At 38.4% G+C, this 15,093-nt stretch overlaps 1 protein-coding gene across 1 annotated transcript in view; it reads right to left on the minus strand.

Annotated features, from left to right (window-relative positions):
- LOC132384941 (integrin alpha-3-like) overlaps positions 1-15,093 on the minus strand; it is a 141,008-nt gene that overhangs the window by 83,234 nt on the left and 42,681 nt on the right. The gene's annotated exons all lie outside the window — the stretch shown is intronic.

A 15,093-nucleotide genomic window follows, 5' to 3' on the forward strand; every position in this document is an offset into this window, starting at 1 on the left:
AGGTTTGCTACGTATGCCCATAGGAAAAAGAATCTCAGGGTTGTATGTGGTGACATGAATGTCCTCTGATAATAAATTTAACTTTGAACTTTGTGAATATGGGCAGCATTGGTGAGGGAGGTAATTTTGAATACACCAGTGGAAATGCCCTCTTATAAAGTTGCATGGAGCAATTACAAAACTATATCCATCCATTTGAAAATAAAATATAAAATGAAAAAAATGGTGATCATATTTATAAATGCACCAGTGATTTTCCAAAGAAAAGCTTCAAATTTCTTTAGCCTGATGGGTTGAACCATTTTATTCTGTGCTGTAAATTTTATGGCTCCATTTAACTTGTGTACACACCTGGGGTTTGACGTCAGGACAGTGCAATGGAGGTGCGATGGGCAGGAGGTAGAGGAAAATGGACATGGGATAGAAAATGTGTGTCTCTCAAACATTATGAATTGCACCAATGATGTCTTAGCAACTGCTTCAAGCAGTTGTGAGAAACAGTGTGTACAATACAATAAACAAGACATTAAAGTATTTCTTCAGGTTAAAAATGGAAGTAAGGTACAAAACTGACATACAGAACTTATGTTGTGACCTTTCGCTGCATTCACTTTTGCCTCTTTTTTTTTAATTACTTATAATGCAGACAAATCTAAACTAGATTGTTGTTGTGTTATACATTCTATTTTTTTGTATGTTGTCTTTAAAGAGATTTTTTAAAAAATAAAAGTAATTTTGGAAATTTGCATTGAGTGCATTAACAAATTAGCTCCAACGAACAAGAACAACAACCCTATCCAATTCAGCTTTGACACCATTGTGATAAGTATCAAAACATAAAAATGTTGGCTTTTTTATTACAATGGAGCTATCACCTTAGCTAAAAAGGAACATTGCTTTTACATCTGTAACATATTTGCGAAACAAGAAATAAAAAGCAATTTCTTACATTTGATCCTTAGGTTGAAAATTGCAATTAGATTTACTCATTTCAATTACCAATCAGTATATTAGATTCTTAAAGAGAAAACAACATTTCAAAAGTAATGATAGTTGTGAAGAGAACAGCTGAACAACCTCAAAGTCCCAACAATAGACACAAGGATTCAGTCTTAACATTTTCACCAAACTTGTGATGGTTTTTAAACACTTCAGACATCCCCAACTCTTTCTCAACATCTGTATTAAAATAATAGTTTTAAAATATACAATTTTCCAACATTATCCTTATTGTGTTCTATTATTGCTTTCTCACTAGTGCAGAAACCACTCCTGTGCTTTTCCTTCCTCCCTGACATTTTTGATTAATTTCTTACTGAAAACTCATTTATTCCAAAGTCATGCATCGATTTTGAAACATGTTGGGATGCGCCTCAGTGAATTTCTTAAGCTATTACACAAATATAAATCCCAGGTAAGACTGGCAGAGGCCAGACTAAAGAATATTAAAGAAGGACCTGCCATGTACTATGACTGCACTTCCTGTCAATGTGTTCAGAATCATGCACTTGTATACAAATATTTCCATTAAGTGGCTTTGTCAGGTCCCTACAATACTTGCTCTTGAATCTATAAGATTCAAGCTCTGCATTATTTTAGAACATTTAGAGCATTCCAGAAAACAAATTTTAAAAAATCTTATGGTATGAAACTCTTCACTGGTGTTTTAAATTAAATTTAATTGAAATCATGGGTGGAGCAGTGACAAACTCAGATGATGTAACTGCCTCACAGTTGCAAGGGTCCAAGATTAATCTGGATCTTGGGTGCTGCCTGTGTGTGTTTACAGGTTTTCCCTGCAGTCACACAAGCTTTTGTTGGGTTCCTTCCTATACCCATTAGAAATGCTGGTGTGTTACCTGGCTACTACAAATTACTGCTTGATGAGGGTGAGTGGCAAAAGAGTCAAAGGGGAGTAGATGGGCATGTGGGAGAGCGAAGTAGCAGTGTTGCATGAATATACCCAGGGGGCAATGGAACTGATAGGATTGCTCTCTTGGGAGCCAGCATTCACCTGATGGCCTCTATCTGTATCATTTAAGATAAATACTCACACACATGCAAGTGATTTTGTACCCAGTACACCACTTATTAACTCACTTCGTACACATCACAATTTACAAGAATCTTAGACTACAGAGTAGTTGTATGTTTATGATACCCGAATGGTCTCTGAACCATGGTCTGATGTTACATAGGGGAGATTAACAGCTGGTTTACCCTTTATTAAACACATACCATAAAATATTCATTATGCTTAAATACAAGCATACTCCCTTTAGAGACATGACTGGGTTTTGAATTGAAGATTACTTTTGCAACCATGAACTTAGAGTCAAGGGTTGTACTTCAGCATTTATTTTTCATTGTTTAATTGATATGCCAGGGCAAGTATTATAAACCTTTTATATTTATAAAAGTGGAGATAAAGAATGGAATAAGTGACTTCCTCCAGTTAATCAAACAGGGTTCAGCCTCACAACAGCTGGGATCATCACTGTAGTAGCATGGAAACTTACTGTATGTGTAACCTATCCAGCATTGTGCTGAATCTTGCTAGGGTGAAGTTCCATAGGAATAATTGCTGTGTTAACTGGAACCTTTAACAGGCAATTCAGTTATAGAAGGTAGCATAGCAAGATCTGGCTTATTTCCACTAAGCTAAACAACTTGAAATATTTCAATAAGTTGCTGATTCCCGACACTTGAGCCTCTGGCACAGTAATGGCAACTACAGGTCCTTCATTGCCACTGCTGTTGAGGTCGGCCAACTCAGTGTTGGCCAAAGAGTGACTAACCCTTATATCTTCCCGATATGTTTGGCTCCATCCCATCCTGGCTGATCCACAATCGTTCCTTAGAAGGAAATTATTTTTATTCTTTGCATCAATTCATTTCAAAATACTTCCTGTCATTAGAATTAATAGCTTGAGATATATACAGTATATTTGTAATTTCTAATTCAACCTTGCCAGACCTGCTTCATTCCAGGGAACAATGCTACTAGAATAGAGGGAAATGTTCCATATACTGTTCTCTTTCATACAACCTCAGCTTCAATTTAAAATAATGCCCCTAAAGCATCCAATTGATTCTCTGTCAGTAACATAGCTTGCTAAGATATTGCAATTAGGTTCAGAGGTCAGAGCTGGGAGTAAGATTAAATTTGCAGCATCCCTAAAGTAGTTTGCTTTTAATACAATTAATCAGCATTCTCCTTCTATTTTCTCCAATAAGCTTGTTTCTTGATGAGAAACCAACAAAAGGGAGTAGTGCAGGCAAGATATACAGTACTGCAGTTATTAAATGTTGCTAGTAATACTTAAACACTATTATTCTGATCTGTTATCTTTTATCAAAAATAGACAGCTAGAAAAATACACATTAACAGATTTTTGTAGGGTGAATTTAAGCTGGTGATCAAATATATAATAAAGTGCCAAGGGTTTTAGTCGTGCTGAATTGGTAGGTTTTTTGGACAATTAGTCATAGAGTCAGAGAACACCACATCACAGAAACAGGCCCTTTGGCCCATCTAGTCTGTGCAGAACTATTATCCTGCCTAGTCCCATTAATCTGCACCCATACATCCAAATTTCATGTAAATGTTGAAATCAAAGCCGGATCCACCACTGCCACTGGCAACGCGTTCCACACTCTCTGAAGAAGCTCCGCTTAGACATTATAGATTAATACCTAATACTTTAAATTTCCTTTGCTAAGATGTTACAGGGTGTCACACATTTTCCAGTGAACCCACTAAATTTAAATGGAGCACAGAAAATTGGGTGGTGGTCGTTTCAAAGAGAGCATAGGAACTGGGGTCCTGGTGAGCTGAAAGGTGGCTTGGGATCTAGACCCCAGTGGATGAAAAACAAGTACAAAACCACTGTCATCATGGATGATAAGGAAAGCAGGAACTTGGGTGTCACTGGGATCAGCGTTTTACTGTGTTGAGCATTTTCCACATTGGATTCTTTCCATAGACATGCTGTAGATATTAATTCTCAGCCAAAACAAAACTATCCTTTGTTTGCTTCTTGGAGAATTGTTCAATAGTGTTCTGGCATGCTGGTGAACGATACTGCATTGATTGTATAACACAGCTAAAATGGGAAGGCATGACCCAATCATTGTGTTTTAAGCATAATAAGCCACAGAACCATAAATTCCAACTTTTAGCCTAAAACTCAGATGTAGTGCTAAATATGTTATATGGTAGCATGAGTCTGTTGTGTTCTATCTCTGAAATGTATGCATATGAATTTAATCAATTGAACTCCAGAGCAGAGTGCAAAGTGTTGTTACTATGATGAGGCTTACTTAGCACTAATGCCTAGACATAAAGATCTAAGCTTTCATCTTTTCCAATAGTGATTGCATGAACGACTGATACGATGATCTGAAGAGCCCAGATCCTCACTGGAAACCTACTGAAGGGCTTGTGCAACAATCAAAATGTTCAGCTTTTTCAGCATCTATTTTTATTCTCAATAAAAAAAAGTGATATCATTTCAACAGCACATCACGTCTCTCTCCCAACCGGAAGCTGTAACTTCCAAAAGGATAGAACATTATTCAATACATGGAAAAAAATTGAAGTTTGCTCTCTAGAAAATCAAAAGGCAGGTAAGGAGTGAGCAAGCTCTCAGACACCAACTAGATTCCAGCCAGGAAGTGTTAAAATTGCCCTCTTAATTTGTGACCACATGACCAATGCATAGCATCTGTTCCATCTGAAAAATACATTGGACAGCCCAGTAGAAAACTGAAGACAACCTCTGCTGAAATAGCCAAAGCACAAAAATGAGATAAAGCCCAGGACAGTAATTTTGTCTGTGGAGCAGACTTTTGGAAACCCTTTTATTCACATCCAGCAGACAACAATGAAAGATTAAGAGGCAAAGAATTTCTGCTAGCACTATGGTCAGAATTAAAATGTTCATCTTTCCAAAGCTTCCATGTAAAGTACTAAAATGTATTAGAAATTGACGTAAAACCATCACAACCTTATTAAATATTAAGTTCTGGAGTACAGACATTTCATTTTCTGAAGCCACACGCAAGGAATGTCCACAATAAATCTTAATTCAATACCTGTAAGGTTGTCTAAAAAACATGATTTATTAAATTATTGTTGCAAGTTTAACATTCATACTTCATGCATAATACATTGACTGTTTGGTAGAATAGTAATAAACATAGATCTAGATCACGAGTGTTCTAACAAAGATAATTCATGCCTAATTTCTGGTCAAGGATGCAAAACATTTTAGTTACAAGACGACAACATAGCCATTTTAGCCAATAAGTGTATGTGTCAAAGTCACTTTCCAATGTAGCTGGGCATCAGTCAGAAGCACTTAAATGATTTCAATGTTTTAACACCTATGTGAATTTTAATGATAAACTCTAATACAGTGCAAGCAATACCCTCCAATCAGACATATTAATCATAAATAAGAAACTGCAGGAATCACCACTGCTATAACTTAGAAAGCACATCTTCAGTGAAGATTAATCATGGGCTTCCCTCTGCAATTTCAGAGGCACTCAAGGCTTGGGAGCTATTGCAAAATGTTGCACATGTTAATTTTCAAAAAAATGTGAAACACAGGATTGAAGTCAACAAGAGTGAAATTGAACTAGGTCAGCAGATATGGGAAGATCCTTCACAGGGAGATGGGAGTAATTGATGATATCTAACTCGCAGGAGATGGGTTTTGGGAGAGTGGTGATATGGGGACAGGCATGGTTGAAAGATAACTGCCAGAAGGGACAACTGACATAGACTGAGTCCAGGAAGAGTAACCAGCAAGTATCTTGAATTGGTATATCAGAGCGGTCGACAGAATGGAAATTTAGGACATGGACCTTTGGGTAGGGTGGGAAAGGCTGGGAGTTGGGTTTAGGGCAAGTGCTCTGTGGGGCATCAAAGAATCAATAAGAGGACATCTTAGTGGGATCCAAGTGCATTACCCAATGATTTCCATGTGGGAAGTTGCCAGCCAAACGTCTGGGAGTAATGTAAAACAACTCGAAACAGTAGTAGTCACATTTCTATCTGGGTAATGTTAACTTTCAATTGCCTAAAATATAACAGAGCAATATGATTGAATTTCTAGGACATTGTATCTTAATGGACAAATATGACGATAAAATGTATGACTAAAGAACATTCAAATCTAGAATCATTTTAAAGTCACTGTGGTGTAGGAGGCAGATACAATGCTCTCACTGTTGACTTATAATCCATCACTAACCTATTTGTGATGCATGACGCAAGATGGATTTAGGTTCTCCATTCAATATAATCCTTCAAATTCAGGCACCCTATTCAATTTAATTTGTCCAGAGTATGAAATTTATATTGCCAAGCCAGTACACATGGATTTAGATCGATTCACTTAGTGACTGCTGAATAAAACCAACGTCACCGGGGACACATCGCCAGCTGATATATATTCAGCCAGTACTCACTGAGGCTCTGCTCAAAATGCTGTTAATGTGTCTATTCCAAAATCTTCCGATTTTCCACAGTATCTTTGAAGTACACCATAATTCTATATAGTATGGGGAACCATCCATTCCAGTTTTACGCTGTTCGGCCATTCTATTATTTCTATTTAGTTTCATCCATTGTTGAGTCTTCATAGAACCACATATCATGGAAAAGTTTAAGTAAAGATAGAACAGAAATGCATTAATCAAATTCTCTTCTTCTGATGTTCTTGACAAAGAAGGTTGGAGTGAAAGAGGCCCTTTGAGGTTTTATAGCCCTGGGATGCAGGAAGCAGTTTGCTTGGGCAAGGAATTCAATTAAAACAGAACTCAGAACTATACAGCACAAGAACAAACCCTTTGTCCCATCATGTCTGCACTTATCATGATACCAATTAAATTAATCCTATTTGCTTTCTCTATACAGTCAGCCCTCCTTATCCGCGAGTTCCGCTTGCGCAAATTCAACCAACCGCAAATCGAGAAAACCCGGAAGTGCTCTTCTAGCACTTGTTGTTCGAACATGTACAGACTTTTCTCATCATTATTCCCTAAACAATGCAGTAAAACAACTATTTTACACAGCATTTACATTGTATTAGGTATTATAAGTAATCTAGAGATGATTTAAAATATACAGGAGGATGTGCGTAGGTTACCGCGGATCGGGATCAAAAAAAATCGTAAGTTCTCTACTATGTAAGTCAGAGCAGGTACATCCGGTATTATTTAGCGCCAGTTAGTCAAATGTTTTTCTTAGTATATAGTATATATTTTATCTTTCTATGCATATAAAACACTTAAGAACGTACGTTTCAGCGCCGGGCTTGGCAAGTTCCCGAGTTTGATCCAGTGACAGACCACTTCCGAGCGCGCTGTCCAACCGTGCCAGGTTGATGTGGAGGATCAAAAACCCAAAACCACAAAAGCCAATACTGTAATTAAACCACTGCGTTGCTTAGTAATAATTGTAGCTTTCATCGGGGCAGGGCCTTTCTCACTTTACCCTTTAAAATTGTTCCGATCGTTGGCCAACGTAGCCTAACGCTTTTACAATGACTGATGGTGTTTCACCTCTTGCCGATCACTTTATTATTTCCACTTTATTTTCAATCGTGATCGTGATTATTTTTGTGAACAGAAACACTGCGGATTCAGAGCTCCGGCGCCGGGTCCTAATATCCACCGCACTGAGACAGGTTAAATACGGTCCGGGGTTCTGCTGAGTCCTAAGGTCCACTGCATCAAGACAGGTTGAATAAGGGACTTGAGCATCCATGAATTTTGGTATCCGCGAGGGGTCCCGGAACCAATCCCTCGCAGATAAGGAGGGCCGACTGTATTTGATACCTATCTCTATTTGCTGCCTGTTCATGTGTCTCTCCAAATGCCTCTTGAATGTTGCTATCATATCTGCTTCTGCGACCCCCCTTAGCAAAATTCTTGCCTTACACATCCCTTTTAGACTTTAACCCCCTTACCTTACATCTATAACCTTGAGAAGTTGACATTTCCACCTTGGAGAATACCTCTGTCTATTCTTTTTATGCCTCTCAGAAATTTATATACATCTATCAGGTTGGCCTACAGAGAGAGAATACATTGTAGAAAATAGTGGAGAAGTAGGTAGGATTGCTCTGCCAGGAGCAGATGCGGATCTGAAGGGCTGCACTGTGTCCTGTTTTGTGGCAAGTAACCATGCTAGGATAAAAAAGTTATTAGATAAACTGGCGCAGATTATAGCCAGCTTAGAATTTTAGAATCAGATAAGGCACTTTAAAGAAAAGTTAATTAATTCTTGAGCATTGTTGGTGCCATGGACATTTCCTCTTTAACCCAATGTTTAATATAACCACAAGTTACATCTGTTGTCTCTGCTCTCCCTGCAAGATCTGCTTTGAAAGCTCTCTCTATCATAATTAAAGTAATGCATGATCCCCAGCTTTCATTTTCAGGAAAGACCAAGCACTTCATTCCCTTTTCCCAAGGCTGGATAAGAATGTGGTCAACTTTAACAGAAGTAATTACAAAAGCAATTGATTTCTTGTTAAAGCAGGAACTTCAGCTTGTTGGACAAGATAAACTGTCTAAATGTCAGGCTTGGATGTTTCAATGTAAGTTTGTTTGCCAAAGTTATCAGTTATTGTTGAAAGATGGTCACTAATAAAGCTATTTCTGATTCTGGGTGAGGATTGGGGTATGAAAGGAATTGAAGGAGATGGTGATAGGCTGAGATGTAATGAAGTTGAAAGGCCCTGCACAAATCTAAACAGCTGAATGACCTGTTTCAACAATGTAGTTGTTCACAAGGAATCCCATTAATATTCTCTGCTTCAATGAAGTGATTGAAAACCAACAGTATGAAAGAAACCTGGGGAAAAATCTGCTGCATGGGAGGATTGAAAAGACAATTGGGAGACAGCTCTGAATGCGTTGAAATGTGTAACCAGTTATAAAGTTACTTAAAATATAATTTAGCACCAAATTATGGAACCAGACTTCCCTCTCAGCAGCCAAAAACTAAATTATATTTTCAGGTCACTTTGCAATTGGTTACATGTTTCAACGGCATCCAAAGCTGCTTCTGGATTGTCTCTCCAATCTCCCATGTGACAGGTTTCTTTCATACTGTGTCAGTCCATCAAGTCCTCCACTGGGAATTTCTCTCCTTGTTGACAACGTACCCTCAAAAAGACCACCAAGCTCACTTCCCTTCATTCTCCCATTGGTTGCAACACCACACCTCCAGCTCAATCCAGATTCATCCATGACCTGAGACGACCCCCAACACCCATTCATGACTCCAGTGCCCAACCCAGCCCGATACCTAACCTGCCCTTCTAAATCCTGATTTTCCTTTGTTCCCCCAGCAATTTTCCCAACTCAAACAGACATTCTTACAGTCCCTCCTCCCCAACTACCTCCATTCCTATGAACAGTAACCCATTTTCCTTCATGCATCTGCAGTGAAAGTGGCCACTGAGTTAAAGACCCCTTAACAATGCTGTATATTTCCAAGACTGACATAAAATGTAAACGTGACATGCCGTATTGGCACCTTTCTCTCTTGCAGACTAATTGTGGACAATGAGAGTTGCAGGATAGGCATAAAACCTCAATTACTTAATTTATATTGATGTGTTAGTCTCCAAATCATTTGAATTCAGTATATAGTGATAAGCAATACTGTTTTTTCAGTTGATCACATAATAATGTCTACACGAAATGAAATATTTACATCTTGATATTAAACCAACATTTAAATTTTAACATCATGTTCAACATGATCATTTCCTACCATTTGCTTGTACAAGGAACAAAGGGGTGAAATTTAATTAAGGGAAGTGTACTTAATCTCAAAATATTTCATGAAACAAATTTCAAAAGTTGCAGTGAGTTTTGAAAAGCCGGAAGTGAGTAAAATCCATGGTTCAAAAATAATGTGAAAGTTGTCACAATTCAGAACAGAATGCACTCCAAGATGCTGCAATTAACTTTTGGGCCAATGATACAAATGGTTATGGTTAAAAACTGAAGATTGTTGATGTTTCAGTACTTCACAGACATGTCAATTAATTATACTGTCTCCTCTACATGTAAACAAATTAAAAGTGTTTCTTGTTGACTAGTGTCAAATTAATATACATCCTAAATCTTTTTTTGGATATATCCCAAAAGATACATGGGCACAATCCCCGGAATTGGGATAAGTCAGTGGCAACTCTAAAGGAAATTATGCTGGAATTCATCCAACACAATTAATTTTCCCACAATTTAAATAAAATTCATTCTGAGAGACTGTTAACATATTCATACTAAAACCATGTGTTGGATTCTTTCCTTTGGCCTGCATTCTACTCTGATATGTAAATACAATTTAGAGAGAGAACTTTACCTTAGGTCCTTGTGCTAAACATACAATGTAGTAGAGGTTTGATACTGAACTCTGCTTTCAAAATTGAGATCCATTGGGACTAAGTTTCCAGGACATGTCTCAGCCACAGTACAATTAATAAAGGACAATTTTAATTGACCTGATGTATTGATTCACCCAGAGACCAAGTGTGGAGTAGGCTTCCACTTTGCCGAGCACCTGCACTCTGTCTGCCAGTCACCATTTGGAGCTCCTGGTTGCCAGCCATTTTAATTACCCTCTGCAATCCAACATAGACTTGTGTGTCCTCAACCACCTGCACTGCCAGAGAGGGGTTAAATGAAAATTAAAAAGGGACAGCTTCCCATATTTCACCTAGCTAGTTCACTATCCGACAGCACAAACACTGAATTTTCCAATTTCAGGTAACCTGCTCCTCCTCTGTTGCTTTTCTCTCTCTCCCTGATCTACCCAATTCCTCAAACATCCATCCCACCCAGCCTCTTTTCACCTAGTTTCTTTACCCCTCTCCACCTACACTTTACTATCACCCATACACTTCTCCTAATGAGTTTGCTCCCCCTTCAGTTCCCATGTGCCCTCTCCACCCCTCTTATTTGGATCCATGCTTCATCTTTCTTTCCTATCTGATTCTATCATCTGCAGACATTTGATACCTCCCAGTCTCTGTGAATACTTCCACTCTTCCTCCCTATCTGCCTATCGCCCTTCCTAACTTAGATCCACCTATCACTTGCCAGCTCTTCCCTTTGCCTCTTTGTACTGGTTACCTCCCCTCTAACTTTCAGTCCAGATGAAGGGTCTTCATTGACTGTCCATTTCCCACTACCGATCCTGCCTGACCTTTTGAGTTCCTCCAACCTTGTTCTTTGCTCCAGGGTAAGATGAAGGAGGTTAACCGAAGGAAGCGCTCAACAATCAAGTTGGGTGTAGGAATATTGGCCCTCGGTCAGCATAGCCACAAATGTCCTCAGATTAAAAGGAAAAACTGCACCCTGGTGGGGTCTAACAAAATGCCAAAGAACCAGATAAAGAAAGGAAAGGGAGTGAAAAACAATAAGGCAGAGATGGCGAGAAGAAAAGATGCTAAAAAATGTGTTTAGCATAGGTCAGAAGACACATTGCTTTATTGGAAAAGGAACATTATTGTTACAAGAAAGCATTATTTTGATGTGACTGTAATACAACCTGTTCCTTTAAGACCATAAAAATGCAATAGCTGTGAAAAGGCACATCCTAAGCTCATTTACAAGCTTGGCACATCCTGAGGTCACTTAGAGGGTAATTGCGTTTCAGAAGATGGGCTGCTTGTTGTAAATCCCAGATTTCTCCCAAGGTCAGAGAAATCAAAAGGAACAACATGGTTCTCTTTCTGTCATCCTCACAGAACTACAAATCTGGGGAACATCAAAATACACAAAGGGTAAATTTTACCCTCAGGTGACAATCTGGCTGTGTTGCCAGGCTCCTCCTGCTGTCAAATAGATGACCTGCTACATGTTATTGACTCTGGGCCTGATACAATATTGAGTATCCTAAACACCAACAGTAAAGCAGGCGATGCAGTACTGACCCCTGATATGAATGATAAAAAGAGCAAAATTACTGGATAGTTCAATTGCCCTTCAGGATAATGTAAAGGGTTCTTAAGCTTAGAGTAGCTATCTCCCCCTTTAACTGACTCATTCATGGATTTTAAGCCTGCCTTATACATTTCACATATTATATGTCATAAACATTATGTCAATATCCATCCTGTGTCAAAAACATATTTCCGTATGTTCACAGGAGGACATTTTAGCCCATCAATTCAGTGCTAGTTCAGTGAACAATCCCACTCCCCATTAATTTTCCCTACAACTTACATTCCTTGTGTTTTCATCAATTACCCCACCAGATTCTACCATTTAACTACATATTAGGGCCAACTTACGAAATCACACATCTGTGTGGAAACTAGAGAATGCAAGGAAACCCATTTAATCAGAGAAAATGTGCAAACTCCACACAGCACCAAGGTTGGGATTGAACATGTGAAGCAGCAGCACTATTAGCTGTGCCACTGTGCTGTCCAAATAAGAACATGCATAGTAACGTAAGTGGGAGCAAGAGTGGGCCATTCAGGCTCTCATGCCTGCTCCACCATTCAGTAAGATTATGGCTGACATTTTACCTCAGCTCCACTTTTCTGAAGTAATCTGAGTTATCCTGATTCATTTCACATTTCCTTCATAAGCAACACAAAGGATTGCTGAAATATTATAACTGTCTATACAGAAGTTCATTGGCTACCCTTTTTCCTGCATTACCACAGTGATTACATTTCAAAGTACATCTTTTGCTTTGGAACACTGAGGAATTGTCAACATAACAGAATGAAAACAAGGTCTTTTATCCCTCTTTCACACAGAAATCACAATTCCTACAGAAAAAGTGTGATTAAGATGTGGATTTACATTTTCGAACACTGGCCAAGGTCATTGGCACTGCAGGTGCTAAACCACGAGATTATAGTAGTCAGTGCACTCAATTTGAAACTGCCTTAAATGATCAAAGTGTACTTCTATCATTTTCCAAATGGAATTCACCAATGCATGAGGTAATCCATCAGTCACAGATTTAATCCATACAAATGGATCATGCCTGCTCTTCTATCTGTGAGCATAATGAACTGTGGCTGCAACAGTGCTCTCCGCCAAACTTTAATTTGTTCACCGATACATGCTCAAAGTAATAAAAACAGGATGCTGGAGATTTCCTTTACACAGCGTTTTGTAAAACAGAGTAGAACTGACTTTATCTGCAAAATTCAGATTTATGAAGGATCTTCTATCTCTTGCATTGGATTCAATAGTGGAATTAACTAGAGTTAAATTCTGGCAAAAGTCTGAGCAGTCATATAAATTAATTCAAAAATTGGCTGGAAATGTGGAAGGTTAAAGCATGTAAGAGGGAAAAGATTAATTCAACGCTCACTCTTCCTATAATCTGAAACCTATGTTGCAGGAACCAAGTGATAGATGATACATTAATGTGATCATGGATTCTCAGATTTTAAGCCTCCACACAGACCTAGGATATACCTGGTGTTTTTCAAGAAGGATTAATTATTTTTTTTCCATTTTCATCCAGTGAGAGATTCACCAGTTTCACTGGGAGAGAGCTGTGGGAACAATGTGCCTAATCCCAAACAGATATTCTGTTAATAGTTTGTCCAGAACCAGAGATAGACTATAATGTGATTATGAAAGTAATACAGGCTGAATATTAAAATGTACTGCAACTGAAGAGGTTATATTATAACAGTGGATAGTTAAAGGCAGCTTTATCAAGAAGAAGGTGTGATAAGGGTGGGTGGGGAGGAAGCTGGTCTCAAGTATGCTCAGCACTTCCTTTAATTTCTGGAGAAGAAATTACATTAACGGATTCCAGAACCTTCCTGTATTTAAACATTAGCAGTGCTATGCTTCATATTCTAAATACTCCAAAGACTTCAATATACAGTATAATTTCCTATTTCATAACATAATTGCCTGAGCCCTGAAGTTAATTTTCCTAATTTACAGATGCACCAAGGTCTTTGACTTGAACCATTCCCTCTGTTTTGTTTAACACAGATGCAGTATGACATACTGAGTATTCCCAGCCATATGTTAGCTTACTTTTTATAAAGAACTAAAATAGTTTTGTCTAGGTGTATTTTTTCAACTGTTAGCTGCACTCCTAGAAATCTAACTACAACATTGTTTTAAATTCCGTGAACATATCAGCTATGTCTCAGCACTAGTACATTCACTCACAAGGTTACAGTTCTAGTTTCTAGACACATTAAAAGATTTAAGCAGTCAGTGTTGTCTGATGAGACTGAGGCCCAGTTTGTCTCCACAGAGGGACAATGAAAGTCTATATTCTGTCGTTATTTATCTCTCAGCTAGCTCACTAAAAATACATTGTTTTGTCATTTAACTCATTGGTATTTATTGGATGTTGTGCAGTAATGAGTGACAGCATACTTCCCTGATTACAACAGTGAAAAGTACCTCACTGGCTTTAAAGAGTTAATTTGATAATGTGAAAGACATCACATAAAAGGCATATCATTCTTGCTTTGTGCATCAGGAATCTTGCAAGTAAATAATCCGTGAAGTGCAAATTAACAATATTCTTCACGTGAATCAAAGACCGTGCAGCACCTCGGTTACTTGACCAGTAGCGATTTGAAAATATTACCAACGCTGCCTCTGCAAAGTCTCCCTAGATTCCTTAAAAGGATAAGTGAACTAACATCAGCCTCCTTTCTCTGTGATGAGCCTGTGTCTCTGGCAACTCTAATCACTCTCAACCAACACAAACAAAACGTTGGGAACTCAGCAGGACAAGCAGCATCTATAGAAAAGAATAAACAGTCGATGTTTCAGGCCGAGACCCTTCTTCAACACTGTGAAGGAAGGGGGAAGACGCCAGCTAGCCTCCTTCCCCTCCATCCACATTTTTATTCTGTCATCTTCTCCCTTCCTTTCCAGTCCTGAAAAAGGGTCTCGGCCCAAAATATTGATGGTTTATTCCTTTCCAGAGATGCTGCCTGATCTGCTGAATTCTTCCAGCGTTTTGTGTGCATTGCTCTGGATTTCCAGCATCTGCAGACTTTGTCATGATTCTAATCACTGCCAGTTGGCTATATCAGAAGAATCCCACAT

Source organism: Hypanus sabinus, chromosome X1, assembly GCF_030144855.1.
Source record: "Hypanus sabinus isolate sHypSab1 chromosome X1, sHypSab1.hap1, whole genome shotgun sequence".
NCBI lineage: Eukaryota > Metazoa > Chordata > Chondrichthyes > Myliobatiformes > Dasyatidae > Hypanus > Hypanus sabinus.